Source organism: Thermobia domestica, chromosome 11 (assembly GCF_964235325.1).
Source record: "Thermobia domestica chromosome 11, izTheDome1.hap1.1, whole genome shotgun sequence".
NCBI classification, from domain to species: Eukaryota; Metazoa; Arthropoda; class Insecta; order Zygentoma; family Lepismatidae; genus Thermobia; species Thermobia domestica.
Window position 1 is genome coordinate 113419304 of NC_137464.1, and position 17139 is coordinate 113436442.

Below are 17139 nucleotides of genomic sequence, written 5' to 3' on the forward strand. Positions count from 1 at the left end.
GTCAATAGGGTTGCAGTACTTGTTTACCTTAACTTAAGCAAACAAACTAAAGTGTCTGATTGGAGGAGAAGTCAACTATTTGTACAAATATTGTCTGATAAAACCATCCTGCTTTATATTGCCCTTTCCACTAAGACTTTTTTGATCAATATATTTTTGCATCTTACATATGTATATGCAGAGTGATTCTTTCAAAACTCACGGATTTCATTTGGCTCTAGAATTTCTAACTGAAGTCCGGTTTTCATGCGGTTTGTTGCAAATCATCAAGGGAGGATGGGAGATTTATGGGACTGTGTTTACTGGTTTAAATTCATCCGACGTAATATCGAGCAGGCCGCAAGAAAAACAGCAAATATTCGCCATTGTACGTTACAGTTCGAATGAGATATTGAATATTTCAAGCGAAATTGAAGAATACAAATTAAGTGTTGGTGAGAATACAAATTAAGTGTTAGTGGTAACACACATAAATCACATTTTGAATAGAGATTTCTTGGGTGACTTAGAGTCGGTAACTGACATCTTCCACAACATCCGCCAGCGGGGTCCGATGCTTCCCTGTCTTACTCAGAAGCAATCCTGTTTCCTGCAATTTATTCACTAACGACCATATTATGTTCCTTTCTGGGGCAGAACATGAGGCAAAGTTGCGTGTAACTGTCCTTTGCGTAGCAACAACAGATCTCGGTCTCCAAAATATTTTTAACGATAAAATCACGTTGCTCCAAAGAGTACATTATTGTAACTGTGTCCTGATGATATTGGTACAGTAGCACAGCATAATTCTCAATAACGGCCCAGTTTCCTGTTTCTTATTGACCGTCGCGAGGTTGCCATCTAACGAAGAAACTCAAATCTCCACACCGCACCTCACCTAATTCCAATTCGGTACAGTGGTGAATATTTGCTGCTTTCCCAGAGGCGTGGCCGATATTACCCCAAATGAATTTAAACCAGTAAACATAGTTCCATTAATCACCCAACGTTCCTTGATCATTTGCCGCAAACCGCATGAAAATCGGACTCCAGTTAGAAATTCTAGACCCAAATGAAATCCGTGAGTTTTAAAAGAATCATCTTGTATATGTTCTATGATGTACTGCATAGGAAAGGTGTTTTTAGTTGTTAGTATAACTATTTTCTGAACTTATAGATGTAATTGTTTTATTTCTGACAAAAAGTGTCAGCTTCATTGTGTGATGAAAAGTAGAGATGCAAGGGCTCGGAAAAAAACCGGCTTTTTTGGAAAAAAACTCGTTTTTTTCTGCTTTGCTTTTTTGCTTCGGAAATTTTGGGCTTTTTTCAAAATACTGCTTTAAATTGATAAAACAGACTTTGTATCGCTTCTCTATAACACAAAAAATCATTTAATTAGTGGTTGATGCTGATAATAATATAAAACATCGAAAATAAACTATGAATTTCGAAAAAATATTTCAAACAATTTTTCTTCAACATATTTACATTATGAATTCCACAGGATTAACCAATGTATATAATAAGAATTTTTTAACCTCCTATATACAAAAGTAAGCAGAGTTGGCAAGAACCGTGGTTGTTTTTGAATATGCCAAAAACCCGTTTTTTGGGGGGATGTTTAAACCAGGCTTTTTTGACTTAGATTTTTTGCTTTATGTATTTATATTACATATTCACAGAAATAGCCTAAGTTTGTTTCGCCTTGATGTTATTATGCAACAGCGGGGTTATGCCGGAAGAACTCCCATAAGCTTAAAGAAGTGCGATCAGTAAATTTCTTAAGTTGAGAATCTCCCGCCCTAGCCATTGGGAAAATCCCGTCATTACTTGAAATGTAAGACAATAACCGGAAAATCCTGTTATTGCTTTGCATGTAAAATTTAAAGGTCAACGTACCATAATCAGTACGCTAAAACTGAGGTATTAAATTACAAATTTAGTACCGGTACGTAGATATCATTGAAAGTCCAATCCAAGCTAATGTTGGAAGCTACGTAGGCAATCGATAAATTTTGCCAATTTCTATCAATATATTTAAGCAATATTGGCTTCTTTATAAAACAACACGCATTTAGGCATGTAGAAATATACAATTTGGTTTGTTTCGTATATTTAGGCTTAACATCCTACGAAATACCGAGGTTATCAAGGAGAAGACTTTCGCTTAAACTGACATCCGAACCGCTACTTGGGTTACGCATGAAAAAAGGATTGTGGTTCGACCGAGAATTGAACATGGGACACCTTGATTAAAAGGTGAAAGGGAAATAAAACTATTGCAAGTGGTTTGATATCTGGAAACGTTACCATGAAGTTCACACGATTCGCATTTTTCATTCTTTTTATTTTTGTGGTTTAAACCAGTTATTAAAAAAAAAAAAAAAGTTGGTGTAAATCAGCCAACCCTAAAAGTAAACACTTCTTTTTAAAGAATACACAAATAACTAGCAAAATAGTATGTATAATTTTTACTTCAAAATATTCCATATCCTCTTTTTGAAACAAAATAAAATTAAAATAAAACATAAGAGAAATACTTAGATTTATATGATACACTTAAAGGCTGCACATCTAGAGCTTTTGGTTCTGTATATTCTTGAAATTCTACAGTTAAGTTTTATAGAACCACGATCACAGTTTACCCAATCCTCAAGTTTTCTGAATTTTTAACAAGAGGGATTTAACGGGATGATCTACCTTTTCTCGGCACAAAAAAATTTATATTGGACCTTATGGGGAGAACATGGCTACCGAATTTCCTTAGTTTTTAAGGAACTAGGTATCTCTAATGGGAAAGAAAAATTTTGCAGAATTCTACAGAAGTTTATTAACGGGTTGAAATACTTAAATTGTATATTTGTCTGCTAGTTTAGCAGAAATAAATTATTAAAAAATAAATAAATTAGTTTCTTTTTATACAAATTATAATATGTCTAACTTTGGAACCAATTATGGTAGAAAGATCAACTTTTTTTTTGTTTTATTCCTTGAGAAGAAACGACTCTAATAGTTTTAATCACAACCATATCTGATACGCCAATTAAAAGATAGTATTTTAATATAAGTATTAAAGTCCACCTGTCAAGAAGTTTGACGAGGGTAAGGCATCCGCGCCCACCCTTTTCTTCTGTTTTCGTCCCGAGAGATATGAAGGGACCGTTTTCACAGCAGGTGTCAATGCGAATGTAAACATCCTGTCCTCACGTTCAATAGCCCAAGTTCGGCCACTTTCTCTCCCTTTTTTCTCTCTCTCTCTCTCTCTCTCTCTTCCGAGGAGGTGTTTCTACCCTGTAAGAAAATTATAGATATGTAGAGAAAATGGTGATCAATTATTTCTGATAGCCAGATGATAGACAAGCATTCTAAAATGCCTTCGAATTCCAAAACTGTATCGACCATAACTTTACCATCTGGTTATTTTCAGGAGGCAAAAGTTATATTATTATTATTATTATTATTATTATTATTATTATTATTATTATTATTATTATTATTATTATTATTATTATTATTATTATTTGGAGTTAGAGTGCAAAGCCACGAAGATACAAATGGCTCCATTGGCTAAACATACACATAGCTACCCCCATTCAGAACATTCCTTTGTGCGTTAGAAAACATGCTATAACAATGCGCCCCTCGCAAAAATCTAATTCAACTCTTATTGACATCAGTAGCGCTTACTAATAGCGTAAATGCTATAAATCAGGCATTTGCAAGTAGGAACAGGAATTGGCCGAATTACAGAAATCTTACTGTCCTCACTGGCTGTAAAAGGTAATATATGACATTTTCACAAGAAATAATTATCTGATAATTTAATAACGGACAATTTCGCGGGCTGTATAAAAGAACTCGGCGTGTCAGATCCGGCCCGCGAACCGACGTTTCGATATGCCTGCGTAAACATTCAACAAAAATATTTCCCCCGTAGGACGCATCTTTGTATTGAAGAGAAGGCTAGTTCCGAGAAATGCCCAAACAATAGTAAGGAATTTGAATGTCAAGTTCTGACCACCAGAAATTCCCGCGAAGTGATAATCTTATACATCCCAGCTAATCATTCCAGTTAGTGACCAAGTACAGGTCAGATCTGTGTGGGAAGCGAAACCGAACTGTGACAATTTGCGTAGTATAACACATTATGGAAAACGGACCAATAATGAAACGAAAGAAGAAGGGTCATTTTCCCTTATAATCATCCCTTATAATCAAGGAGTCCCTTGTTTGATTCCCGATGAAGACACAAGTGGTTCGGATCCTACGTTAAGCTGTAGGTCTCACCCATAGGACGTCATCATTCTGAAAGTATGTTCTTTTCTGCGTATCTTGCTTCTTGTTTCAACTCTTTAGGATAAATCGAGACTAACTGACAGTGCGTAGTCTTAGCGGGGTAAGCGCGGATAACGAAAAAGTCAAAGAAAATAGAGCTTTGCTCCCTTGTCCCCATATAACAATACATAGTATGGACACCGTTCCAAATGGGTCTTATAGGAGCTATCATGGCAACATTTTTGTATAAGACAATTGGTGTGTGTCGTCTGCAAGGTTGTCTGGGCACAAAAAAGGGCAAACATGTTTTTCAATAAATAAATAAAAGAAAACGTGTATTTTTCAATTCCCATATCCTCGTAGCGCAACGAGCCTAAACTTTAAATGCTTTGAAAGTTTTTTGTTTTTTGCGTATCCTGCTTCTTGTTTCAACTCCATAGGACAGTGATGTTTTCAGGGTTGATTCTGGGGGGGAATTCTCCCAAGAGCTACGAAATTCACCCTCGGGTGCTTGAGATCTTCGCAGAAATTTCTGTGGAGCACGCAATTTTTAGTCGCTTTCCCCCCTGTGCGTGGTGCCTCCGGAGGAAATGATCTGAAATTGACACTCTTATAGGATAATTGGAGATTGGCTTACAGTGCTCAGTCTTAGCGAAGTAAGCACGAGAAACCAGAAATATCACAAAAAACAGGGCTTTTGCTCCGCTGTTCCCCCGTGAAAATGCACGGTTTACACACAATACAGATTGGATCTAACAGGGCTATTTAGAGAACGTCTTATAGAGCATTTGGTGTGCAGTGTTATCTGCGGACAAGGAGGCAAAACCGTGTTTTTCATTAAAAAATTGAGTATTTTAAATTTCCCTCGCCCCCTCAGGAGACGCTTCTTCAATGAGACCGTATCCTGCCTCTTTCTCCTATTCTCTAGGCTCTAGGCCAATTAGGACTGACAGGCATTTGAATAAGTCCATTACTTGGTGCCTACTAATTAGCCATCATATTGGCTGCCATATTGGATTTAGACAAATGTTCTCTCATGTTACCATGTAAAATATGTCTTGTGATGAAAGCTACCAGAAAAAGTAGGTTTCGTTTAGTCCTAAGGAAGTGCGCTACATCCTAGAGTAATGCGTGCATATACGCATTTGTAACTTTGTACAGTTAATCGTTAGACAACAGTGTTGCCAGGTTGTAAGGTTTCTAAGTGGCAATAAACAATGCCATATTAAATTCATCGGCCTCAGAAACCTATAGTTTGACACCAAAATTATCTTTCTAAGTGCCTTGGTTCACGATCTCTCTTTATATATATATATATATATATATATATATACGTAGGGCGAAGGCCATATTTACGTAGGGCGGCGGCCATATTGGAAAATGACGGCTATCAGGAAAACACCTCAAATTTGAAATATATTCCCAAGACATTATTTTAAAAAGAACTTAGGGGACATTTTTTACGGACACCTATATATGGGGGCCAGGACTTTACATTGTCGGAATCCTGTGGGGGCACCCCTCTGCCCCCCTTCCCTTCGCCACTACTGTATGCTATAATATTTGTCCGGAAGGGAAAAAATTTCCCAAAATCCGCGCACTCTAGAATGCATCTTGATGAACTTCCAGAGGTAACGGGGAAAAGAGGATACTTCCACCACATCGTCCAGTCTCTTAGCATGGAACCATTTAGGGAGACAAACTCTATAAAGCTAACAGTATTTGGCAGCTGACAGGTAATCTCAGAAACTGATCGAGAACCTGTTTCATTCAGACATCCACCCCCTTCCCCCTGCATTTCACCAACCCCCGCCCTTTCCGCGGCCAAGCTTAGAGTGGGGCGTGACTTATCCTCGTCAAACTTTGACAGGTGGAATTTAATACTTATATTAAAATACTATCTTTTAATTGGCGTATCAGATATGGTTGTGATTAAAACTATTAGAGTCGTTTCTTCTCAAGGAATAAAACAAAAAAAAAGTTGATCTTTCTACCATAATTGGTTCCAAAGTTAGACATATTATAATTTGTATAAAAAGAAACTAATTTATTTATTTTTTAATAATTTATTTCTGCTAAACTAGCAGACAAATATACAATTTAAGTATTTCAACCCGTTAATAAACTTCTGTAGAATTCTGCAAAATTTTTCTTTCCCATTAGAGATACCTAGTTCCTTAAAAACTGAGGAAATTCGGTAGCCATGTTCTCCCCATAAGGTCCAATATAAAAATTTTTGTGCCGAGAAAAGGTAGATCATCCCGTTAACATATCATTACGGAACTCCCCCCCCCAAAAAAAAGACTACGGAATATATTTAAGTTAAGCTAAATACAACTGCACAACAAACATGACTGAGTGATTAGCTTTTGCGCTTCTATCGGGAAGTCCGGGATTCAACCAGCATTCGACCATTCTGACAAAGCTTTTCTTCATTCCATCTGTGAATGTAGAAATAGTGCGTGTACTGTGAGTTGGGCGACTTCCTTTTTTATTGTTTTTAAATCGTTATTATTACTAATTACCAGCAGTGATGGTTTTGCGAAGGTTAGGGGAGCGGTCTTTCGGACTGAAGCCCGTTCCCCAAAGTTACGGAATGTCTGCAACAAACGAAATATCTATTATTTATGCCTTTACTCATAAACTTTAAGCTCCCGTCAAATAAAAATTACGAATGTTTTAAAAAAAAAACTAAACATTAGTAAGAAACCCTTCCCAAAATACTTTTCTAAATCCGCCACTGATTCTCAGTATAAAATGATTTTTAAAGTTGTATCCGGAAGATTATTGCTAAACATATAAACGAAACGAAATATTATTTATGCCTGTACCCATAAACTTCAAGCACTTCCCAAATAAAATTAGGACTTTTTAGGAAACGAAACAATCAGAAAAAACCCTCCTAAAGTACTTTTCTAAATCCGCTACTGATTATTTGTATAAATTGGTATTCAAGGTTGTGTCCGGAAAATTATTGCTAAATCACTTCACAGCTACAGTATAAGAGAAATGTGGAAGTGCGGTTTGACGGATATATTGAAAAACGTACGCTTTGACGGATAAATAGAAAAACGGGCAAGTTTAACTTTTGCGCTAGAAGCTAGAGTACTAAAAGCTCTTAGAAATGAAACACGGATGACAAACTAGAGAAGAAAAAAGATGTCGATAACTCAAAAGTTAAAATAAAGTTAAATAGCCTCTAAAATTACCCTCAAATACTACATTCTTCATGTTAGCTTTAATTCGTAAAACATGTGCTCCATCCACCTTGATGGTGAATTTCAGAGCGAAATATCACATTCAGGTCATGGAATTTTTATCTAACTATAGAATATACTATAAGAAAGCTATTTAGATAGAAAAATCATGAAGTTGAAAAAAGCCAAAATTTCCAAAATTCTCGTTTTTTTCCCAAAAAAGCCGGCTTTTTATGTGAAAAAAACCATCGATTCAAAAAAGCCGGCTTTTTTGCATCTCTAATGAAAAGTAGTTTATAGTAATACCCCGCAAAAGACATGCAAGAGGTATTGGACTCAAGGCAAAAATTTTATTCGTTACATTTTATGGTTTTCGTTTTCACAATATGAAGTGTCGTAAATTATCGTAAGTGGTAATATTCAATATGTATTACACCGAATCTACCTTACACCTAAATTTCCACACACCAAGTTTTCCGTACACCGAATTTTCTGAACACCGAATTTTCCTACACCGAGTTTCCTTACACCGAATTTTCCTACACCGAATTTTCTTACACCGAATTTCCCTAGACCCGTTCCTACCATCAATGTACGTATTCGTTTCCTAGCTATTTTGTACTCTATACAGATAGATCTGCTTGTATGAGTCATGTAAACAAAATCTCTATAGAACTATAGCAAAAGCTATCATTTTCATAACAACTGTTTGAGACTCTACAATAGCAGAATAACCCTTTAGTGCAATTGAAATCTGAGCAGAGAATTCGATTAGATAATGTTGTCATTTGTGACGTGAAATTGCAATAGATCTTTTCGCTTTTGTTTTCCAAAATGTGTTTGATGAAGTTGTTGGAGTGTAAAACACCGTGGGAAGGAAACTATAAAATAATATAATGAAAACATTTAAAATTCCCAGATTACAGTCAGACGAAAATATGTGTAGGGGTGATTGCTTATTCCAGGGATAGCATATGCCAGGCACCTGCAGCCCTCCTGAATTTCTTTGGCAACTTTTTCTTCTACCAGTGAAGTTGTTTTTCCAAGAGTAATTTGCATCCCATGAAATAATTTCGTACAGGAATAAAACAAGTTAGCGGGAAGGTCATTTATATTTTCCGCGTATAAAAGTAATTTTTATGTTCAATATTTGAAACTATTTACCCTGCTACATATAAATGAAGGTGACAAGCAAATACTCCAGTACATTTATAACGTCCATCCACTGTTTCTACATTCAGATGCTCTTCATTACTAGAATTTGATTTTGTTTATGAATAGGTCAATGATTCTACCGAAGGACATGAGCCTTGATGTACCAAAAGACCATGGGCGGAGTTATGAGGGACATGGGGGGAATTGTCCCCGAACTTTTTGAGAAAAAATAAAAATGCCACCTATAAGATGGCCACCTACCAAGACCTCCGAGACCGACCAAAAAGTCTGCCCCCCACTGCCCTCCCACCAGACAATTCCTAGCTCCGGCTATGCAAAAGACAATACTTTGGATATAATGATCACTATTTTTTTTTTTTGCAATGATCTTGTCAATATAGCTAATTTTGGAACCAATGTCTCTAATTGCATATTAATTGTATGTTCTTTCAGCAAATGGTCTATTAAAACTGTGAAATGCGCCGGAGTTCCTTTGTATTATCCTAAATGCTCTCAATAGTGTCAAATAGTTTCCTTTTAAATGCGATTCAGGGTAATGAAACGTAACCTAAATGGTATGTTATAAAGTTATAGCTAAAGCTATTATACATAAAATGAGTATGTCATAAAACACCATTTACTTAAAGACTTAACAGGCTTGACAGCCGTATGCCAAAAGTAACACATAATCTACTAGGGGATCTGATTTGATGTTATAGAATTTTAAATAAAACATGAACACATTATTTTTTGAAAGGCACTGCAGACTAAAGTTAAGGTATAGAGCTGTGAATTACTTTTGGTATGAGCTTTTAAAGTGTTTGGCGTAAGAGTTCCCAAGTCTCGGTTTGGCACATCATCTTGCTTTGCAGGTGAAGATCCATTATCTCGCTGGTCGATCAGCTGATGTGAATCCATCGAAATCTGGTTCTCCAATCCCTTTCTCTGGTTGATAGTTTTGTTCTCGGTTCGTTTTTCGGGCTCCACCTTCGGTCTCTTCCAATTGCAAATATGGAAACTGGTGCTTAGTGTAATATCTACAATTATGACGAAGATAGCCGTCATCTCGGGTGTCCATGAAAGTTGTGAACCTCAGATACGTACGTCTTCTTGAAACCTTCTTTGATGCCATCGTACCACATCGTGGAATCTTGATGTAGCTAAAAGGCGGAATGAAACTCTTGACGGTGACCAAAATTACGGAAGAGTCTGTGAACTTTTTTCGTCCTCATTAAAAACAACTAGGAAGTTTTAATTCTATTCCATCAGCAATCCATGTCCACAAGCTGACACATGGGGAAGCAAAATACAGACAAAGGGGTGCAATGACATGAGAGAATAAGGAATTGCTGTAAAAGACAAAAGTACCGAAAGTCGGCTAAGAAGTCTGCATAATGTACCTGAGTACAGAGAAAATTAATTTTAAAAAAATACAAGTTACAAAAGCGCTCAAGAGAACTTGAGACCACATCAATAATGTGTTTATATATATAAAAAATTAACGATAATTCCTTGAATTGACATCAACGGGGATCGAACCCATGGATTTTTCGAACACAATCATCAACAGTAGGGAACAGGAAAAAGTCACATTGAGTTAGATCATATGATTAGGAGCAACGGTGTTCGACGGTGATGTTGTCTTTCTGCAAGAAGCGAAACACCATTCCTTAAGTGTGACACAGACCGCTGTCATAGTGCAAATGCTGCTATCCAAGTGCCCATTTGTCCGGACGTTTACGTCGAACGGAATCGCGTAATCGTCGTAACACAGCTGCGTAGATCTCCTTATTGACAGTTTGGCCACATACAGCAAATTTACGATGTGCGATCCCGAACATGCCAATAAAATGCAACACAGTAACATTTTCAGCAGGATTGGCCTTCTCTGGCCTTTTAGGATGATTTCAATGGGATGACATTAGCTCGGTTTTCTGTACCCATAAACCCATCATTCATTTTGTATGACGATTAGGGTGGGCCGAATTTTTTTTTTTTTAATAGATATTCAGGATTGAGTAGTTATCAAAAGTTGTGCATTGATACGAAATGAAGCCATGTCAAATATGTTGATTTTAAAACAATATTTAACCGGGCCCCCGTGGCCCTAAAGTGCCTAATTTTTTGTTCAAATAAAATGATTTTAGGTAATAAGAACATTTTACCAGACAATACTATTAATACATAAAGCATGAAATACATGGCTTCAATATACGCAAATAACTATTAAGAGCTTAACTAACTTTCATAGCTACCATATTAACATACAAAAAACCTTTGTGTTGAGCCCAGCTCAGAACTCTCAAACTTTAAGAGAATATCACTTTTTCGCATCTGGATGCAAAATGCACAACACTGGCTTCCCGAAGGCGGCGCTTACATTGCTGAATTCAAATAAACTAGAAACGATATGGCTGCGAGCCTCTCTTCCTGTATTGTCCTTCCTTCGAATTAAGGATATGATTTTGAATTACAACTCAAAATGCAAAACGATCATTAACCCCATTAAGAAACAAGATACTCTCCATTAAGAGCCAAATTAAAGAAATTTAATGACGGTGCTCAGAAGTTATTTGATATTTTCTCTTGCAAATGCTGCGATAGATTAACCTGTAAGTGTGATAAATCAAATTAAATACCGCTTTTGGGGAGGGAGCTCATATTAGATCAGAGAAATCAGAGACAAATGACGAGTTACAATATAGATAAAGCAGAAGCCCATAGGCTCAAAAGAAAGCATGACACACAGATCGATTATGATGCTGCGGTACCAATTACAAGAGGGTTACAATCGTTAGCCTCAATCCCGCACTTGGAACATACATTAAGCGCTTCCACCCCGAATTCAGACGATGAAGAGTTCGCATGGAGCTATCGTTTAGAGAATAAAATCTAAAGTAAACCTAAATAAACAATAATGAGTCCTAAACAAATGAGTACCGCAAAAGATTTAACAGGTGTCTCAAATAGGTCGGCTGCTAAAATTGTATCCGCTGTTTTAGAAGATATGAATTTATTGAACAAAACTAACCAAGACAAGGTAGTAGATAAAAACAAAATCCATAGGAAACTAGCAAAAAAAAAAAAAAAAAGTCTACAGTGTAAAGCTACTAATTTTAAGGGTCTCTATTTTCATGGCCGAAAATACAAAACTATAGTTCTAATTGACAATTGCAGTAGGCAAAGCACTGAAGAATATGCGGATTTGACCGTTTGGTCAGAAGTAATAGTAACGAAACCTCCAATTTCGGTTAACGTATAAACAGAAGAACTAACCGAAATGATTGTGGAAAAGAGGAGGTTCCACAGTTTGTCACGTTCCCCTTCCACACACAGGCTTTGGACAGGTGTGTAAAGGTAGAAACAGAATCTTCTTCAGAAGTATGCGGTAGTGTTGCACGAGACGGTTATATTCGCGCAAAACTGGAAGCACGTAAAGTATCTACCAAGCTTTGGACATAAATCTCAATATTTTGTTCCAAGATTCAACTAAGGAGCTTTAAGTAAGAGGAGGGTGGGTGGGAGGCCACCTCCACGTGGTGAGATCTGGGCTGGTTTGGTGTTTGTTGGTCAATTTTTCAATCTTACCTTATGTATTTTTGTCCGTACTATTATATCTGCTAAACACCAATCAGACGAAGAGCTGCACATCAGATCAGAACATTTAAAATCCTGGGGTCAAGTTAAAGTATTAAAAACCTTAACCATTTTTCTATACATACTTAGAATAATGGTAAATATTAAAAAAAAATAACACTTTTCGGACCCGCAGGGCCTGGTGAAATATTTTTATCTGCCTCTGTTTTGGGGAAGAAACATAGCATTATACAACTTTTGCACAGTACTCAAACTTAATTTTCTGAATACAAATATTTCAATAATATTTTCACTACTCACAACCATATTTTTTCAGCATTAACGTTCTTTTGGGCTCCCGGGGCCCGGTTAAATATCTTTTTATCTGGCTCTGTTTTGGCGAGGAAACATGACATTATAAATTTTGCATGGTACTCAAACTTAACTTTCTAAAAAAATATATTTCAATAATATTTTCACTATTCACAACTATCTTTTTTTTAAAAATAAACGTTCTTTAGGGCCCCCAGGGCCCGGTTATATAACTTTTATTCCGGCTCTGTTTTTGTGAAGAAACATAACATTATTCAACTTTTGCACGGTACTGAAACTTAACTTTCTAAAAACAAAATATTTCAATAATATTTTCACTACTCGCATTTTTTTTTCAAAATTAACGTTCTTTAGGGCCCCGGGGGTCCGGTTAAATATCTTTTAATCCGGCTCTGTTTTGGTGAGGAAACATAATATAAAATTTTACAACTTTTGAACGGTACTCAATCTTAATTTTCTAAAAAAAAAAAAAAAAAAAAAAAAAAAAAAAAACGGCCGTTTTCGGCCCACCTTAATGACGATACTGCCCAGAATTTTCGGATCATTGGCGGCTGTTTTCTTCAATCCCCTGCTGATGGTGTCATGAGCGTTCTTCTGGAACTATGTGAGAAACCTCGACAAGAATTTCGCTAATACACGCCTAGATCTTCATATATGATTTGGTAAAATTTGGAGTCAATTGAAATATTTAACGCCCCCGTAGTTTTACAGACAGTCAGTCTATGATGGAATTTCTCGGACCGAAAGCGCGTACGCTAACCGTAGTCACAAAGCTCTACACTGATTTGAATCTCATCAAATTGTCAGTATATGTCTCATATAGACTCAATGCTGAAAAGAGGCAATGGACAATTATGTTAATTGAAATTTTGTATTCGTGTTTTCGACATACTAATGTGAACGTGATGCCTTTAATATTTTTCTCTAATGACATCCCTCACTGATAACCTGCAAATAAAGGTCAATAGAAGAAACACACTTATTTTATTCTACTTGATAAGGAGCTTACCAAAGCTGCCTACACAGCACACGTGACCCACTCGGATCAAGACAGATTCTTTCGCCAGTTGAAGGAATAACATTCCTTAAATATGTAGGGTCACACAGTGACATCAGGTAAACATAATCTGGAAATAAAATGAAATAAATAATAATTGGCATGCAGTTTAAAGTTATTTATTTATTTGTTTAAAAACTCCGAATAACACAGGGTGCCCAAATTATAATTTAGAACTTTTAAATTACACATTATTACCCATTTATTATATATGACAGTTATTATACATTTGAACAAACGGGTCTTTTGGTTTACTAAACTTTGCGAAAGTAGTCGTAAGTTTGTAAATTTGTGTATTTGGTGCTGACGGTGCTAGTGTACCTTAAGAAAAAGTACAATGTGCGTATACTATGAAGTGTTAGGCAAATGCAATGGAATTTTCGCCGTGTGTTTTATAAGAATCGTTTGTCATGTACCATATTATACTGCAGTACGTTGACTTAGCTGAGGAAAAGTTCTAACACGATTAACAATAATAACAGTACTGTTTGAACATGGGACAATATTTTTTCTCTCCCTTATTTTTCAAGATATAACATCGAAACTTCGTACAGTTATTACACATAGTATGTAGTATGTTTGAGATTCTTTTGGGGCTCTGTAGGTTGACACAGGGGCCTTCCAGAGGGGCCCAAAATCGGGGAAAAGGGGATTTTTTTTTACAAAAATTTCCTTTTTTTGCGATTTTTTCCACTATGGTACATGGTAGACACACGTGGGTGGCTCCGTTTGAAAGACTGGTTCATGCCAAAGAAAACGAGGTACGTATCATGACTTTAGAATAAATAGTGATAATACTGTAGATACTTTACTAAAGTAATTGACTAAAAATGTGTAAAAAATGAAGAAAATAAAGAAATCGGGATTTTTTCGACACACGTCTGTTGACTCTAGCAACATGAGTCATACCTCATTTTCTTCAGCGTAAGACAGTCTTTCAAATGGTACCACTCAAATTTTGCTATCGTGTACCTTTGAAGAGAAAAATGGGGAAAAGGGAAATATTTTCTTTAAAAAATCCCCTTTTTCCATTTTGGACGAGATTTTCCCGCTTCTGGTACACGATAGGGAAATTTGAGTGGTACATTTCGAAAGCCTGTCTCATAACAAAACCAACGAGGTACAAACCATGATTCTAGGATAAATAGTAATGTGTCAGGGAGTATTTGAAAAAACTTCTCAAATATGTCCTTTTTTAAAACCCATCGTCCATGTTTGTGACGTCACAGCCCCCAGACAGAGCACGCGAGGCTGCAAAATGCCCATAAAATATGTTCTATGATGCTTCATATTTGAATGAATGCAAGGAAACGGTCTAAAAAGCTTTACTAGAGACTTATAAAGCAAATTCCGAAGGTCGACGCCATGGCACAGGTGTTGTGCCATCATAATTTAAAAGGGTTAATGGTTATGATCCAGCTCAGCACTAACAAAAAATGTCGAAAGACAGAGACGATCCTCGAAAATTATTTGCCCTGGCATAGATTTTGAAGAAAATATGAATTTAATGATTGAACAAAGTAAGTTTTTGTCAAATCTGGCGAATAAATCTCGTTTTATTGAGCAACTCACAAAAGAGCTCCAAAGCAGAGGAATTACTGTTGTTCAAGCAAATGATGATGCAGATAGGCTCATCGTGCAAACGGATATCAAACTGGCTACCAGCGTTAATAATAAGTCTATAGTTGTAGTAAGAGAATATGTTGACCTACTGATTCTGCTGACATCATTTATACCCGATGAGATACCTATCTACCTTTTGAAGCCAGGACGAGGCAAAGTTTCTGATAACACTAGTTAACAAAGGTTTTGTTATATAAAAGGAAATACCTGTTCTTAAAGGAACTTTTTGCGCTGAATTCGAATATGCACTCGGTTTTTCTCCATCACGTACGATTTTCCCTAACAGAGGGATTTTCGGGAAAATCCCTCAAAAATTCCCCTTTTCGTTTATTTTACACCCCAAGATCTTGTCCCCTTGCATATACTAACATAGAAATTATACCTAAGTATACTTTGATTCATATTTAACAAACCCTCCAAGTTTCGTAATAATCGCTTTATTCTTTCTAGAGAAATAAATATGTTTGTATGTATACTGTGTGTACTGTTTATTGCACCTTATAGTAATGCTTTCAGATCTCTTAAGTTGAGGTAAAACGTTTTGCTTTATTACCACAAACACATATATAAAATATAATACAATATAATTTACAAGTGTGACAATTTACAATAAACAATAATACAAATGTACCAAAAGGTCATGAAAAGACAATCAAAACTATCACAATATATGAAACTTCCATTGGGTTACAAAAACGTACACTACTTCCTTCTTTTGCAAGAAATGTTGCATTCTCTAACAACACCCCAACAATAGTCCCCCATCATTGAAGGATCCCATCGTCCCTGGTACCTTTTCTCCATTGCCTTTATATCTTGGTGGAATCTTTCCCCCTGTTCGTCGTTGAGAGCACCTAGGTTAGCAGGAAAGAAGCTGAGGTGGGAGTGCAAAAAGTGGATTTTTAAAGACATCCTACAACCCAACTCTTTGTATTTCTGTATCATGTCCTGTACGATTTCTGTGTAACTCTCAGCTTTGTTATTGCTCAGAAAGTTGCGCACAACACACTTAAATGCTGTCCAGGCAGCTAGCTCAGCACTGTTTAACTTGCTGTCAAAGCTATCATCAAGCATTAATTTCCTAATTTGGGGACCAATAAACACTCCCGCTGAAATCTTAGCATCACTCAGGTTAGGAAACTTATCTCGCAAATACTTGAAACCTTCATCAGATGTGTCCATGGCTTTGACAAAGTTTTTCGTTAAGTCCTAACTTGATATGAAGTGGCGGTAGTAATATCTTATTAGGATCTACCAAAGGAGCGTATTTGACGTTGCATTCTCCAGGTACGTAATTCACTCTAGGTTCCCATTCCTTCACTTCATAATGTTTGTCATCAGCTCGGCTATCCCATAAACATAAAAAACATTGGTACTTCGTGTAACCACACTGCAGTCCTAATAAAATACCAACTACCTTGAGATCACAACATATTTGCCAACAATGGTCCTTGTAATTTATAAGATTTAGCAAAGTTGACATGGTGTCATAGGATTCCTTAATCTTCACTGAGTGCGCAAGTGGTATAGAAGGTTTTTTATTTCCATTATGTAAAAGGACAGCTTTAAGGCTGACCTTTGACGCGTCGATAAATAACCTCCATTCTTCTGGAACGTAAGGAATTCCTAGCTCCGCTATCAACCCATTTATATCCGTACATACGCACACATTATCTTGCATTGAGAAATAGCTTGAAAATTGAACATGCCTTTTCCTGTACACTGATATGTTCGTTTCTGCATCCAATAAGTTTCACTGCTGGAGCCTTGATCCCAGAAGTTCCCCCTCTTGTTTTGTCAGGTGCAAATCACGGACTAGGTCAGGACAAAACGAAAAAACTTGGAGAATTGTATATATATGTATTAAGATATACATATACTGTACGTTTAAAAAAATATACGTTGGAAGTACTAAGTTTCACTGCTGGAGCCTTGATCCCAGAA